The sequence below is a fragment of the Molossus molossus genome, unplaced genomic scaffold, assembly GCF_014108415.1.
Source record: "Molossus molossus isolate mMolMol1 unplaced genomic scaffold, mMolMol1.p scaffold_m16_p_4, whole genome shotgun sequence".
Taxonomy (NCBI): Eukaryota; Metazoa; Chordata; class Mammalia; order Chiroptera; family Molossidae; genus Molossus; species Molossus molossus.
Genome location: NW_023425377.1, coordinates 104,946,872 through 104,961,065, shown reverse-complemented (window position 1 = coordinate 104,961,065; position 14,194 = coordinate 104,946,872). Strand labels below are relative to the sequence as shown.

The window sequence follows — 14,194 nt, the reverse complement described above, 5'->3', positions numbered from 1 at the left end:
TAATAGCCTAGAAAATTTGTGACAATCAGGAGAATGAAAATCTTGGGAATTAATAATAACAACAATGAGATGGCTACTAGATTGAATGTGGATTATTCTGGAATAAGTTTTTCATTTTCAAAGTGGTTTCTGAAGGAATAAGCTTTTAGGAAAACTTCACTACAAGAGGTGGTTACTACAATAACCATACCCGGAGAAAAGGGAGTCAATACTACTTTTCAATCGTTTTCAGGTTTTTGTACAAAAATTGTGTGACATTTAGAATAAAGTTTAGGAAGTAGTGAAAGACCCTTCTGAGGAAAAATAGTTCTGTCCATACAACCCTCTGCAACCCTGACCAATATCTCTAAGGCATATTATCAATCAGCAGAGTAGCAAACTCTAGGACATGTGCTGAGAAGCTGCTACCTATAGTATAAGGAAGCAACTATTGACTTTAATGACAAATTAGTGGCTTAACTAAAAAATAATCCTGTTTTAAACTTTTTGAGGAAACATTTACACAATGAAATACTATGCAGCTATAAGAAAGAAAGATCTCTTACCCTTTGAAACAATATGGAGGGACCTGGAGAGTTATGCTAAGTGAAATAAGTCAGTCAGAGAAAGACAAGTATCACATGATCTCACTTATTTGTGGAATCTAATGAACAAATTAAACTGATGAACAAAACAGATCCAGAGACATGAAAGTAAGGAACAGACTGACAAACCTCAGAGGGAAAGGGGATGGGGGTGGGCTGGGAAGAGATAAACCAAAGAACTTACATGCATATATGCATAACCAATGGATACAGACAACAGTGCAGGGGGGAAGGGGGGGCAGGAGAGGGGAGGAGGGTATCAATGAGGGGGAAAAGGAGGGATATCTGTAATACTTTCAACAAAAAAAGACATTTTTTTAAATAAAAGAAAAAATACAGAAATAAATAGCATTGCTAAAAGGAGAAAAAAAAAGAGTAATCCTTACCCTTGTAATGCAGAGGGGTCTCTACTAATATTAAACCCCTATTTCAAATATAAAAACTGAAAAAGAATTAATATACACTCAATAATTATATTAATATGTACACAGAACAAAAGATGGGAAAGGGGGAAAGCTGCACAAAAGCCATTTTGCCTTAATTCAGCCATAGCCAGCCATAAATAGGTCATCAAAATCCCTTAACTACCACATTTAACACATACCATAGGAGGATCTAACTCTCTCAACTAAATATTTTACATATTTTTTATCACAATGGAAAATTTAATTCCATCACAAATGGCATAACATCAGTTTTCATTTCCTTTTCCATTGCTAAATGTCCATGGATAGTATAATACAAACCACAAAAAGATCAATGTGAAAAACAATATTACCCATACAATGGGCATTTAAGTGACTGTTAACCAACAGACACCCATGATTTAAAATCAACTAACAAGAAGAATATTAATAATCGTAACTCTATAAAATTTCATTAAAATAGATTTTTGGTTATTCTAAGTTAACACAGAATAGTGTTAGACAATACAAAAGACAGTAACAAAATTAAATTTCCCTAATAAAAATGCATTTATTACAGTATATTACAACGCCTTTGCCCTCACTAGTAAGAGTAGTGACATTCCACTGTTAAATAACATTTCCCTAAAAAAAACTAAATGAGACAATATTATAGACCAACATATCCTGAAATATGTCTTCAATTGATAAAAGCCACATTATGATAAAAAAAAATAAGGAATGAAAATGGTCTTATAAAAATTTAAATGATATATACTTAATAAAGCAGAGGAAAATAGACATATTCCATACATAGGTTTACAAAAACATTGAAATATTATTGACTACAAATAACCTGTACAAGATTAAAATCATTAAGATTCTCAAAATCTATGGTCTCTTCACAGGAAAGATTTAAAAGAACTGTTACTACGCTTAGCCTAAAAAGCAGTGGTTTTATTTAGGCACAAAACTCAAATACACAGTAAGTGCCATAATACACTAAAGTATTAAATTCCTCTCTAGTCCAAAAAAACATGAATTCACAAGACTAATATCAATAAACATGTCATATACAGATAACATTTTCATGGTAACACATGGGATCAAATCATAACATTTTGCTTAAAACAATTAGCTGAGGAATTGAAGCACAAATACAAGAATAATTGCTTCCTTTGGGCTTTGACTGTCAAACACAGGAAATGCCAATGCTTTATAGTCCAGTGATAATTAAAACCTTGTCATAGACCTAAACTATCAACAAATATTTAAAAGTAAATTTGCAATTTGACACCAAAAGCATAGCAACATAAGAAAGAAACAGATAATTTGGATTTCAAAAGATACCAGAAAGTGAAAAGACAATCCAGAGTAGAAGAAAGTATTTCCAAATTATATATCTCATAAGGGACTCGTTTCCAGAATATATAAAGAATGCATACAATTCAACAATAAAAAGACAACCCAATTTTAAAAAATGGGCAAAGGATTTGAACAAACAATTCTCCTAAGAACATATATAAATGGTCAATAAACACATGAAGTAATGCTCATCATTAGTCATTATGGAAATGAAAATCAAAACCACAAGGAACTACTACTTCACATCTATGAGGATGGTGAAAATCCAAAGAAGACTGACAAAAACAAGTTTCTGTGAGAGTGTGAAGTAACTGGAACCTTCATACACTGTTGGTAAAATTGCAAAATACTGAAGCCATTTTTGACGGTTCCTTAGAGCTAAACAGTTGCTATATTACCCAGTAATTCTACTCCTATACGTATACACAAAAAAGGATGAAAACATATGCCAACACAAAAAATTATACAAAAATGTTCATTGCAGAAGCATTCCTAATAGCCAAAATAGATACCACCCATCAACCGATAAATGGATAGACAAAATGTTAATATACAATGGAATTTTTTTTAAATGAATAATAAATGCTACAACACGAATAAGCCTTGAAAATACTGTGCTAAATGAAAGAAGTCAGATACAAAGTACAAATATTGTATGATTCCATTAATATAAAATGTCCAGAATAGACAAACACATAAAAATTAAGAGGGAGTTAGGAACAGGGGGTTTAAGGAAAACAGATAGATGCTGTTAGAAAATAAAGAGGTTTGGGGGGGTATAAAAATATCTTAAAATTAGATTGTAATGATTACCTTACAATCCTGAATACACTAAAAACCACTGAATTGTACACTTAGGGATGACTTTTCTGGTATGTGAATTATATTTCAAGGAAGCAGTCACTAAACATAAATGAATAAATTTGCACAAAGGAAATGCATGTCATAAACGCATACATTGCAAAGATAATTACTACACTCAGACTAACTTAAATATATGGAAGGGGAAATTTTTAATAAATTACTCTTCTTCTACTTAATATATCTCCAGATGTTGGTTACCACATTTTAAAGTAGTAAAAATTTGTTTAAAAATTTCTGTAAAATCATTTGCTCCTAAAAATGTTACATTTATTAAATACAGTAAAAACAGTAATAAAATTGTTGAATATTTAAGCATCAAATATGATTTTACAGAATTTTAGAAATATCATTTGGTTGAATATTTACTGTTTCTTTTTTTTTTTTTTTTGGTATGTGCCCCTAGTGGGAACCAAACCCCGGACTCTCTGGTCTGCCGACCGACGCTTCAACCACTGAGCCAAACAGGCCAGGGCTATTTACTGTTTCAAACACATTAAAAATACAATAAAATAAATCAATGTTTATTATTAAATATTTTTTCATGTAGCCAGGAAATTTCAAATTTTCATATTATAATGTTATCACAAAGAAACTTGACTAGCCCAGACAAGAAACAGCATAACACCTGACCAGAGTGCTGGTCTTCATGTTGGCTTATTGTGGTAAACAGGGCCTAATGTAAGGAGGTCTCAAGTAATGGATGGTTAAAAAAGAAATAAGTACTAGTAACAACAGCTAATAGAAAACTGTTACAAAAATCTTAGGCAGGAAAAATCCTGTTTCATTCACAAAGTATTAGCATTTCTGCTAATAAGTCTTTCTCTGAGCTCTTTTAATATTTAGGCTGCGCACTAATAGAATTTTGTGAATACAATGTGTAGAAAGAATCAGGGCAGCAGAATAAATATAAAGAAAAGAAATTCCAGTGTCAGGTAAAAAATTTTAAATATAAATTATAATTTTCATTTACAGTGGCTATTGTAAATGTCATTAATATTACATACATGTAAACTTATGTAACATGCAAACTATTTAAAATGAAAAGTATGTACTTACCAAATATTTAAATAGTCTTTTAAAAATCCCACTGATGGTTGAGACTCCCTAAATAAAAAATAAGAAGAAATCATTTTTCAACTTCAGAAGTGAACCCTACTCTGTAAAATCTACCCAAGAATCCCATTTATGAGCAATTTGCCTTTTTCACAACACTTTAAAACCCAAATCACATGCTGAAACTTTGGCACATAATAAATATAAAACATTTTCCCCTAATCTTATAAATAATTGAAACTGTATATGTAATAATATGGAAAGGCTAACAAATTATTAAGGTATTAGCAGAATTTGCTGGACTACAAAAAGAGTGAGCTCTATAAGAAATCCGACTTTTAAAATTACAGACCAACTCAACAGCATGCTAACAATGTCTTAGAGAAGCATTCATATGTTAAATTCTTCTTGGCCATCAATATACAAAGTTATACTCTCTATTCTGGTATCTAGTTACCACCTCTGAAGTGGCACCTACACAATCTAACTAGCATCTACAGAGTTAAAGTAGAGCCAATGACTTGGAAAGATATTTTACAAAGTGTTTATTTTATTTGTATGTGAAAATTAACATAAGGAAGCATTTTTAAAATCCACCTATGTGCGTACTAAAAAAGTTAAAATACTTTAACCGCAATAAAAAGAAATATATAAACTGACAAATTAATTTTACTATTTACAAAAGTTAGCTGTAAATAATTTTATAATAAACATAATATATATCCTTTCAGTCAAGTCTCAAGTCAAAATAACCTTCAAAAATTCAAGAATAAAGCACTAAATACTATAGAACTCTTATTCTTTGTCAGACACATTGCTCAGGGCTTGAAAAATACACACATTTTTTAAAAATCACCTCTTTTATTCTCCATATTATAGACAAAAAAGCCAAGCCTTATAGAGATTAAGTCATCTGCTTAAATACTGCAGCTGCCTTTCACTGCACAACCCATGTCATTAAGGCACCATACTATGAATCCTCAAAAACAAAACAAGCAAAACAGAACATGACACAATAAGAAGTAAAACTGATTGCCTCTTTTAAAGTCAGAAAAAAAACAGAAGTTTTAAATTCCTTTTAAAGAATCTTTGGAATAAAAAATCATCTATTTTAACTGGCATAAATTACCATACTCGAAATTACAATGCCATATATAAAAATAAAATAAAAATCAGTAAGATTTTCTATCACTACTGTTAAAATCAAAATCAATCAAATGAATTACATCTATATCCACAAGCCATGGAAAAGAGGGGAAGAATAAAGTATATTAGAGACCTAAACAATAGTTTAAAACAATAAAGTTTCTATAAGATGACAGAAAAATATCATCTTGATTTTGAGGTAGGCATGATTTGAGGTAGGCACAGAAAGATGAAAACAACAACAACAATAAATTGTTCTTCATTAGCATTAAAAGTTGTTCTTTAAAAAGTGAAAATGAAAACTACAGAGTAGGAAAAATATCAATGCACATGTCCAACAAAAAACTAATACATATAAAAAATATTTTTAAAAAACCCTACATTACCAAGAAAAAGACAACCCAGTTTTTAAGATAGGCTCAAGACCAAACACCAGTTCACAAAAGATAATTTCAAAACCCAATAAACATGCTGACAAGGTGTTTAATGTCACTAAACATAAGGAAAACACAGTACAGATAGAAAAAACACAAGTAGATACTATTCCCTACATGAATGACTACTTTTTGCCTAAAAAACAGACAATATCAAGTGTAAGTGAGAATGTGCAACAACTGGCATTCTCGTACACTACAGGCAGAAATGTAACTTCGCATAACTAGTACACAAAACTATTTGGAAATATCTACTAAAGGTGAAAATACACATAGCCAATGACGAATATTACTGGAATACTAGTCCTAAATATATACAGCCAATGACTAATACTAGTCCTGAATACAACTGGAATACTACTCCTGAATACATATAGCCAATGACTAACACTAGTCCTGAATACCATTGGATATAATAGTGAATACTCCTGGGTATGCAACAAATAGCTATTTAAAGTGCCCAGAGTGAATATAACCCAAATGTCCATCAGCAGTAAAAGGGGGAAATAAACTAGTATATTCATACATGGACTCCTAAACTTCAGTGAAAATGAGAAAACTAATGCCATACACAAAATAGGATACATCTCACAAACACAATACTGTATAAAAGAAGCCTGGAATAGGGTGGGAGGGGTATGCATATATATATAAAAATTTTATTAAATTCAAAAGCAAGCCAAACTAATCTCTATGATCACAAAGTCAGAATAACAGTTATCTTGGGGTGACAGGATTATTTGACTGACAAAGGGAGGCTTCAGAGTAGTTGATATGCTGATCCAGGCTATAGGTAAAAAGTGTGTTCACTTTCTAAAAGTTAATCAATACAGAAAAGTTTATCAATAGTTTTCTGTATGTAAATTTTACTTCAATTATTTTAATGTTTTTAACAAAACAAATGAAAATTATGTTATGTGCCATGAGTCAGTTCCAACTCCTGGCGACCCTGTGAATGAGTGATGTCTACAACATCCTGTCCTCAGAAGCCCTGCTCTGCTCCTGTACTCATGCCTATGGCTTCTTTTATGGAGTCAATCCAGATGGAAAAGTACTCCTTAGTAAAATAACTTCAGCTCATCATCCTAATGACACAAAGCTCACTAATTTGAAAAACTGAATTTCCTAATAATGTATTTTAATAAAGTTAGAGATGAGTAACAGAAGAATATCCCGAAATCCCAAATATAGGAATTCAATAATATATCTAAATATTCTATGGGTCAAAGAAGGCTCAAAAGAAATTAGAAAATGTTTTGAACTAAAAGAAAATAAAAATACAACATATCAAAATTAGTAGGGTGCAAAGTAGTATTTAGAGGGAAATTTTATAGCATTAAATGCCTATATTAAAAATAGGAAAGAAAGTATTAAGACTTTTGAGAATATCTTTTTATACAGTTGTCACTTGTAAGCATTTTACTGTTTTACTACACTAAAAAAGAAATAAAATTAAATCAACAATGGGGGCAGCTAAAATACAAATAGAAACAAATGAACCTAAGTCTTTATTGAATTGGTGACATAAAAAATATAATTGATAAAAATAACTTATGAGCATACTATTCTTACTACATACCTTCATTGAGATATATTGTATGAAAAAACTGCATAAAAGTCTTAAACTTTTGTAACTTGTGCTTATTGTTGGCAGTGGTTAGTGTGACAATTCCAACATTATGTCATGCCTACTATAGGACAGAGCAAATGCATAAACATATTGACATTATTCTTAACCAGGATCCTTACTGTGGGAGAACAGAGACCCACATATGCAACAGGAGGAGAGAAGAACCCTGAGAAGAAAAGAACCCTGTGGTACCGGATTGGAATGACAAATATTAGTGGTTTTCTTTAAAAGTATAGTTCCTTGCTCTGTCCAAAGAAAAGACTACGGAAGCAATGACATCCAGTAATACAGAACACATCCAATAAGGAGAAATAGCCATTTTCCTGGTATAGGGTAGGACAAGTGTAAGGTAAGAATGGAATATTTGTTGTGCCAGAAAGCAAGTAAGTGATGCAAAAATGATAGGACATATAAAAGAGACATGAAAACCAGATTGAATGAGTTCCTACTGGCTAAATTTTAATAATTTGAACCTTCAAAAGAAATATAACAATAATGGATACTAGCCCACTGAATAACAGAAGAATCCATGAACCTACAATGATAATGAAAAAGGAAGGGTAGCCCGGCCGGTGTGGCTCAGTGGATTGAGCATCGTCCCATGGACTGAGAGGTCAGAGTTTGATTCTGATCAGGGCACATGCCTGGGTTTTGGGCTCAGTTTCCAGTAGGGGGCATGCAGGAGGCAGCTGACCAATGTTTCTCTCTCACACTGAATTTTCTCTCTCTCTCCCTAAAAATCAATAAAACCTGTTTAAAAAATAAAAAGGGTAGAAACTCTTCCTTACAGAAGACTTCCAGCTATATGAATGAAGAATATTCGAACTAGAAAATCATCATTTGCAAGCATCAACATAATCAATGATTCAAGCAAAAATCAACAATGGGTGTTAAAAATCATTGGATGAAAGACTGTTGAGAAACTATTCAGCCTCAAGGCATGGTTTAATTCCCAAAGGGTAAAAGATACCTTTATAATGGAGAAATTTGGCAGCACCAGCCAGCTAAACCAAATAATCCAGTTTACCATCACAAATAATGTAACCAATTAGTAATAGAGATTAAAATAAGCAAAATTTAACTACATACATACAAACATGGATAAATCTTGAAATGAAGATGGCCTAAAAAAAATTACAAAGGTATAACATTATTTACATTTTAAACCAAATTAATATTATTTACTCTTTTTACAAATGTGTGCAAAAACATATACAAACTTAAAGGACACCTTTGGTTTAGCAATTATTTCTCAGAAGGAAGGCAAAATAATTATACTAGTAATATTAAAGTATAGTTATAATTTACTTTAAAAGTTCTGAAACAATTATATCAAAATGTTAATATTTGCTCGTTTTAGCAGTATGGACACACGAGCATCTTTAATTCTTCCTTGCATTCTTTATATTTTTAAATATTCCATTATTTAGAAATTCAATTTTTAAAATGAATTGCTGCTACACAAACCTTAGTTATGTGATTTCTGGTGTTTAAAAATTATTGCTTTGAAGAACTTTAATTGAGAAGCAGGCTCCCAATAACCTCTTCTACTTTAATCTCTGATGAAACTGAATGGAAGCAAATCAACACTTCCAAATGATTCTAATAAGCAAAATGCATTTCATTTACTTAAATAAAAAATAACTTGGGCCTGGCCGGTCTGGCTCAGTGGTCGAGCATCGACCCATGCACCAAGAGGTCACTGGTTCGATTACTGGTCAGGGCACATGTCCGGTTTGTAGGCCAAATCCCCAGTGGGGGACATGCAGGAAGTGGCCAATCAATGTTCTCTCTCATCGATGTTTCTCTCTCTCTCTCTCACCCCTGCCTCTCTCTCTAAAATCAATAAAGAAAAAGAAGTTGGCCCTGGCCAGTTTGGCCCAGCGGGTGGAGCGTCGGCCTGAGAGACCCGGGTTCAGTTCCCACTAGGGGGGTGTACCTCGGTTGCAGTTTGTCCCCAGCCCTGGTTGGTCGTGCGGGTGGTAACCACTCTATGTGTCTCTTTCACGTCGATGTTTCTCTCTCTCTCTCTCTCTTCCTCTCTCTCCCTTCCACTCTACCTGAAGAAAAAATGGAAAAATGTCCTCGGGTGAGGATAAAAAAAAAAGGAAAAAGAAAAAAAAGTGTGTGTTTTTTTAAATAACTTAGAAAGTATGCCATAGGAGTGGCATTACACCTTCCCTAAAGTTTAATATTTACTGCATCTCACATTGCTCTTAATATGTATCACCATTTGGAGAATCAAATGGTTATCCATTCTAATAATTCGGTTTTTCCATCATTTAGACCTAACTCTATAAAACCATCCTATTAAAGTTATTATTTTAATTCCAATTAATAAGTCTATTTTAAAAACCTACTACTGTTGTAAAATCGGTACACAAAAATATTTTTTAAAAACTCAAAAATTTTTAAGTGACTTGATAATAAGTTAGTTCTTTATTACATTCTCTTTAATGCTTTAATCTATTTGTACAAACTTTCTATTTTCTGCTTAAGAGAAGGTCAACGGCTTTCACTTCACTACTCTAACATAATCATGAATTGAAATAAGAACTCTTAGCTCTTTGGACCGACAAAGCTACCAGTATGCCTAAGCCAATAAAGCGATTCGTTCATTAACGCTGCTAATAAAGCAACCTTTTGTTAGTCTATGAAACATCAGAAACCTCAGAAACCTCAGAGACTCTAACTTTGCAATTTTTCCCTGTTTTTGCCATATGAACTTAAAGTTCTCTAACGTGCCATTTACTTTAACAACTAAAATATAATCACTCTAGAAATTTGACCCTCCACTCTAGGTAATTTAATAACTTAACACTTTAGTTTAAATTTCAGAAAACTGTTCCTAGATGAAACTACTAATATTTTATTTAATTATTCTCTTCTGTTTTTCCATAGAGCTAATCTGTCTAGAAGTCTGTGCCATCTTCAAATAAACAACTAAAGGAACAACCCCTATAATATTCTCAAAATGAAAAACAAAAATGTTCATTTGTCCAATCAGCATTAATCGATCAACTACAGTAAGCAAGGCATGGAAGGTACTGTGAAGATTAATACATGTCTTTGCCCTCAAGCAACTCAATTTAAAAAAAAAAAGATGGGCATCTTTGTTTTGTTTTGTTTTTTGTTTTATTTTTTTATCCTCACCCAAAGACATTTTTTGCATTCATCTTCAGATAGAGCAGGAGGGAGAGAGGGGGTAAGAGAGAAAGAAATATGGATGTGAGAGAGGCACATCAACCAGTCACCACCCACATGACCCCAACCAGGGCCGGGGACAAACTACAACCAAAGTACGTGCACTTAGCAGAAACCGAACCCGGGACTCTCTGGTCCGCAGGCCAACGCTCTAACCGCTGAGCCAAACTAGCCAGGGCAAGACGAGCATCTTTTAAAAAAATAATTGTAAGGTAGCTTTTAACAGTTTAACTAATAAATATAACAGCATGAGGATATAAATAATTGAACTGAGACAAGATAAAAAATCTCCAATGAAGAGATTTTTGAAGCTAAGTAAAGTATATTTTAGGCTTAGAAAATAGCTTATATACAAAACAAGTTGCATAAATGTAAACCAATGTAAACTCAAAATTTTTAAATTACTTTAGTTAGGCTGGACTGTATCATGCATGTAAGGAATTAGCAGAAAATGTGTCAGTTCTTAAAGAGGCACATTTACATTGCTCTAAATTTGGACTTTATTCCATGCAATGGGCACTCCTTAAAAAGTTGTAAGAAAAGGTATATGGTGTCCAGGTCTGTTTTTTTGTTTTTGTTTTTGTTTTTTCAGAAATATCACTCCTGAAGTACTTGAATGCCCAAAAACTTCTATTTTAAATAACTTCAGATCCACAAAGCAGCTAAGTCACACAGCTTAGGAAATAACGAAACCAGGATTCAACCCTGACTTGAGTCTTCCACACTCAACCACGATAATATGCTGTCTGCCAAGAAGAGACAAAAGTTAAAAGCAATCATAACAGAAATCAAACCACTTTGTTAAACTGACCAAGTATTCCATAGAAATACAAAATAGCAAAAATCAAAACACAATCCCTCCCCTTCAATACTTTTCATCTGTATTTGTATTAGAGATAATAATATATTTAATGGTACAATTATAAGCAAAGCATTTTTATCAATCTTTATTATTTATTAGTTCATACCTTCATTTGGAAGTGAGGCATATCAGAGTTTAAAATATACTCTATCAGTATAAAAAGGAAGAAAACAACAAGCCCTTAAAGATTGTCATCCTTGATAAACATCAAAACTAATAGGCAGTCCTGGCAGGTGTGGCTCAGCTGGTTGGGCATCGTCCAGTGTACTGAGGGGTTGTCAGTTCCATCCTGGTCAGGGCACATGCCCAGTTTCAGGCTCGATCCCCAGTAGGGGGAGTGTAGGAGGAAGCCAATAGATATTCTGCTCTCTCATCAACGTTTCTGTCTCTCTCCCTACCCCTTCCTCTCCCCCTAAAAATCAACAATATTTTTTAAAAGCCCTGGCTGGTTTGGCTCAGCAGTTAGAGCATTAGCCCACAAACCAATGAGTTAGGAGTTCAATTCCAGTCAAGGGTACGTACTTTGGTTGCGGTTTGTCCCCAGCCTGGTCGGGTCATGCAGGACACAACCAGTCAATGTGTCTCTCTCACATCTATGTTTCTCTCTCTCTCTCCTTCCCTCTTCCTCCCTCCCACTCTATTTGATGATAAACAGAAAAATATCCTCGGGTGAGAAATTTAAAAAAAAAAAAAATCTTAAAAAAAAAACAATAGGCAAAGGAGAAGAAAGCACATTAGAGAAGAGAAAAAGAAGGGGTCTTTTTATTTGTATGGCTTCCAGGTAAGAAAATAGAACAACAACATAATAAAGCTCAAGAGCATTTGAAAACCAAGTGGCAGACATTTTGGACATGGTTCAAGATCAAAGGACATAGCATTGTTTCTCCTATTTTTTTTTTTATCAGATGCCAATAAAATATAAAATAATTACTCTTATCAATCATTCTCTCACATCCATAACTTTTTATAATATACCAACTCAACAAAGTATACAATAGAATAGCTCTTCAATTTTTTATCTTTAATAAAAAAAGAAAAAACTGCAACAGCACAATCATCCAAATGCTAGTCACTAAGATAGCAAGAATAAATATACCCTGCCCTATGAAAATTTAAGTCTACTAGAGAGATTGATATAAACTAATCAGAGAAGTCACAAATGTGATAATAGCCATGACTGCACATAACAGGGGCATTTAACCTAGTGAGTGTTATGAGTAAGAAAAGGCTTTCTTTCAAGGAAATGACCTTTAGATTGATATTTAGAGAACGTTTAAAACTGAGGAGGGATTCAGGAGTGACTGGTAGGGGAAGGGGTTATGGAACCATGGTGTGGTTCGCAAGGGAAGACAATTACATTGGCAAAGTTTTATTTATTAAGCTGGTGGTAACATAGGCTCTATTTATGTGTTTTCATAACATTTGTATTTAAAGAAACGGTTTATGTTGAAAACTTCAAACATAAAGTAAACAGAATAGTATAATAAACTCTTATGTATCCATTACTCAACCTTAGTAACCATCACATACTACCATTCTTGTTGCATCTGAACCATCCACTCTCTGCTACCCAACTTTTTATATTTTAAGGTAAAATGTTAATACATTGAGATGCACACTCCTTTACCACACTCCTCTAACAAGTAACCTCTTATAATCCACACCTCCACAAGACACTGAGCATTTTTATCACTTCAGGAAACTCCTTCATGCCCCTTCCCAGTTGAGCACCAGCGCTGCCCACAACCAAAGAACTGAACCATTGTTCAATATTCCTTTTTGCCGCAGATTAGCTTTGCCTGTTCTAGAACTTAATATAAATGGAATCATACCATATTGTATCCAGCGTTTCACTAAGTGAGTTTGTGAGTCATCCGTGTTATTTGGCATGCATGTTCCTTGCTTTTTATTACTTAGTAGTCCAGTTATGAATATATCAAAACTTTTTAACCAATTATCCTACTGACTGACATTTGTGTTGTTTCCAATTGTTACCTACTATGAATAAATCTACTCTGAATATTCTTTAAAAATGCCTAACAGAAATATATCCTTGGGTAAGGATTAAAAGAAGATAAAAAAGAAAGTGGCATGTGATAAGGCTAAGAAGGTAAACTGGGATCAAATCACATGGATAGAGATTATCATGAGGTCAGATTTTTAGACTCATTTTGTTTCTGGGATAGTTGAGTTATAAAATAGGTCTGGAACTTAGATAAGTAAGGGCTAGAGAAACAGATACGTAATTCTCTTCATAAGTAGAAAGCAAAGTGGTAAGACAGCCTGGGGAAAAAGAACAAAAAAAGCAAGAGAAAGCAGGCTAGGACCAAGACTCAAGAAATTATCATTTTAATACCAAGCAGAAGAAGAGAGGACTATAAAAGAGGTTAGAAAAGATATCTGCCATGCATAATACCAAAATCCTTAATATTCAGATTCTTTTTTTAAAATGCCACAAATCAATATAAAACCCAACACCCAAAGAAAAAAATATATGTTAGCAAAGGATACAGAGGAAAGATTCATGGAATAGAAGACCAGGATGACCAAAATCCATGTAAAGATGTACTTTACTAGAAATCAAAGTAATGAAAATGAAAACTACAAAATTCCATATCTTATCTTTCAGAGATGCAAAAATTAGTAAA

The 14,194-nt window shown here is 33.1% G+C and overlaps 1 protein-coding gene across 4 annotated transcripts in view; it reads right to left on the bottom strand.

Annotated features, from left to right (window-relative positions):
• FBXW7 (F-box and WD repeat domain containing 7) overlaps positions 1–14,194 on the bottom strand; it is a 165,475-nt gene that overhangs the window by 145,346 nt on the left and 5,935 nt on the right. For 3 of the 4 annotated variants that reach the window (XM_036242023.1, XM_036242033.1, XM_036242021.1), the window contains one exon: positions 4,274–4,321. The gene's annotated coding sequence lies outside the window, so the exon portion shown is untranslated. Of the gene's footprint in view, positions 1–970; positions 990–4,273; positions 4,322–14,194 lie in introns of those variants that run through there. The other variant, XM_036242027.1, reaches the window with a different exon arrangement.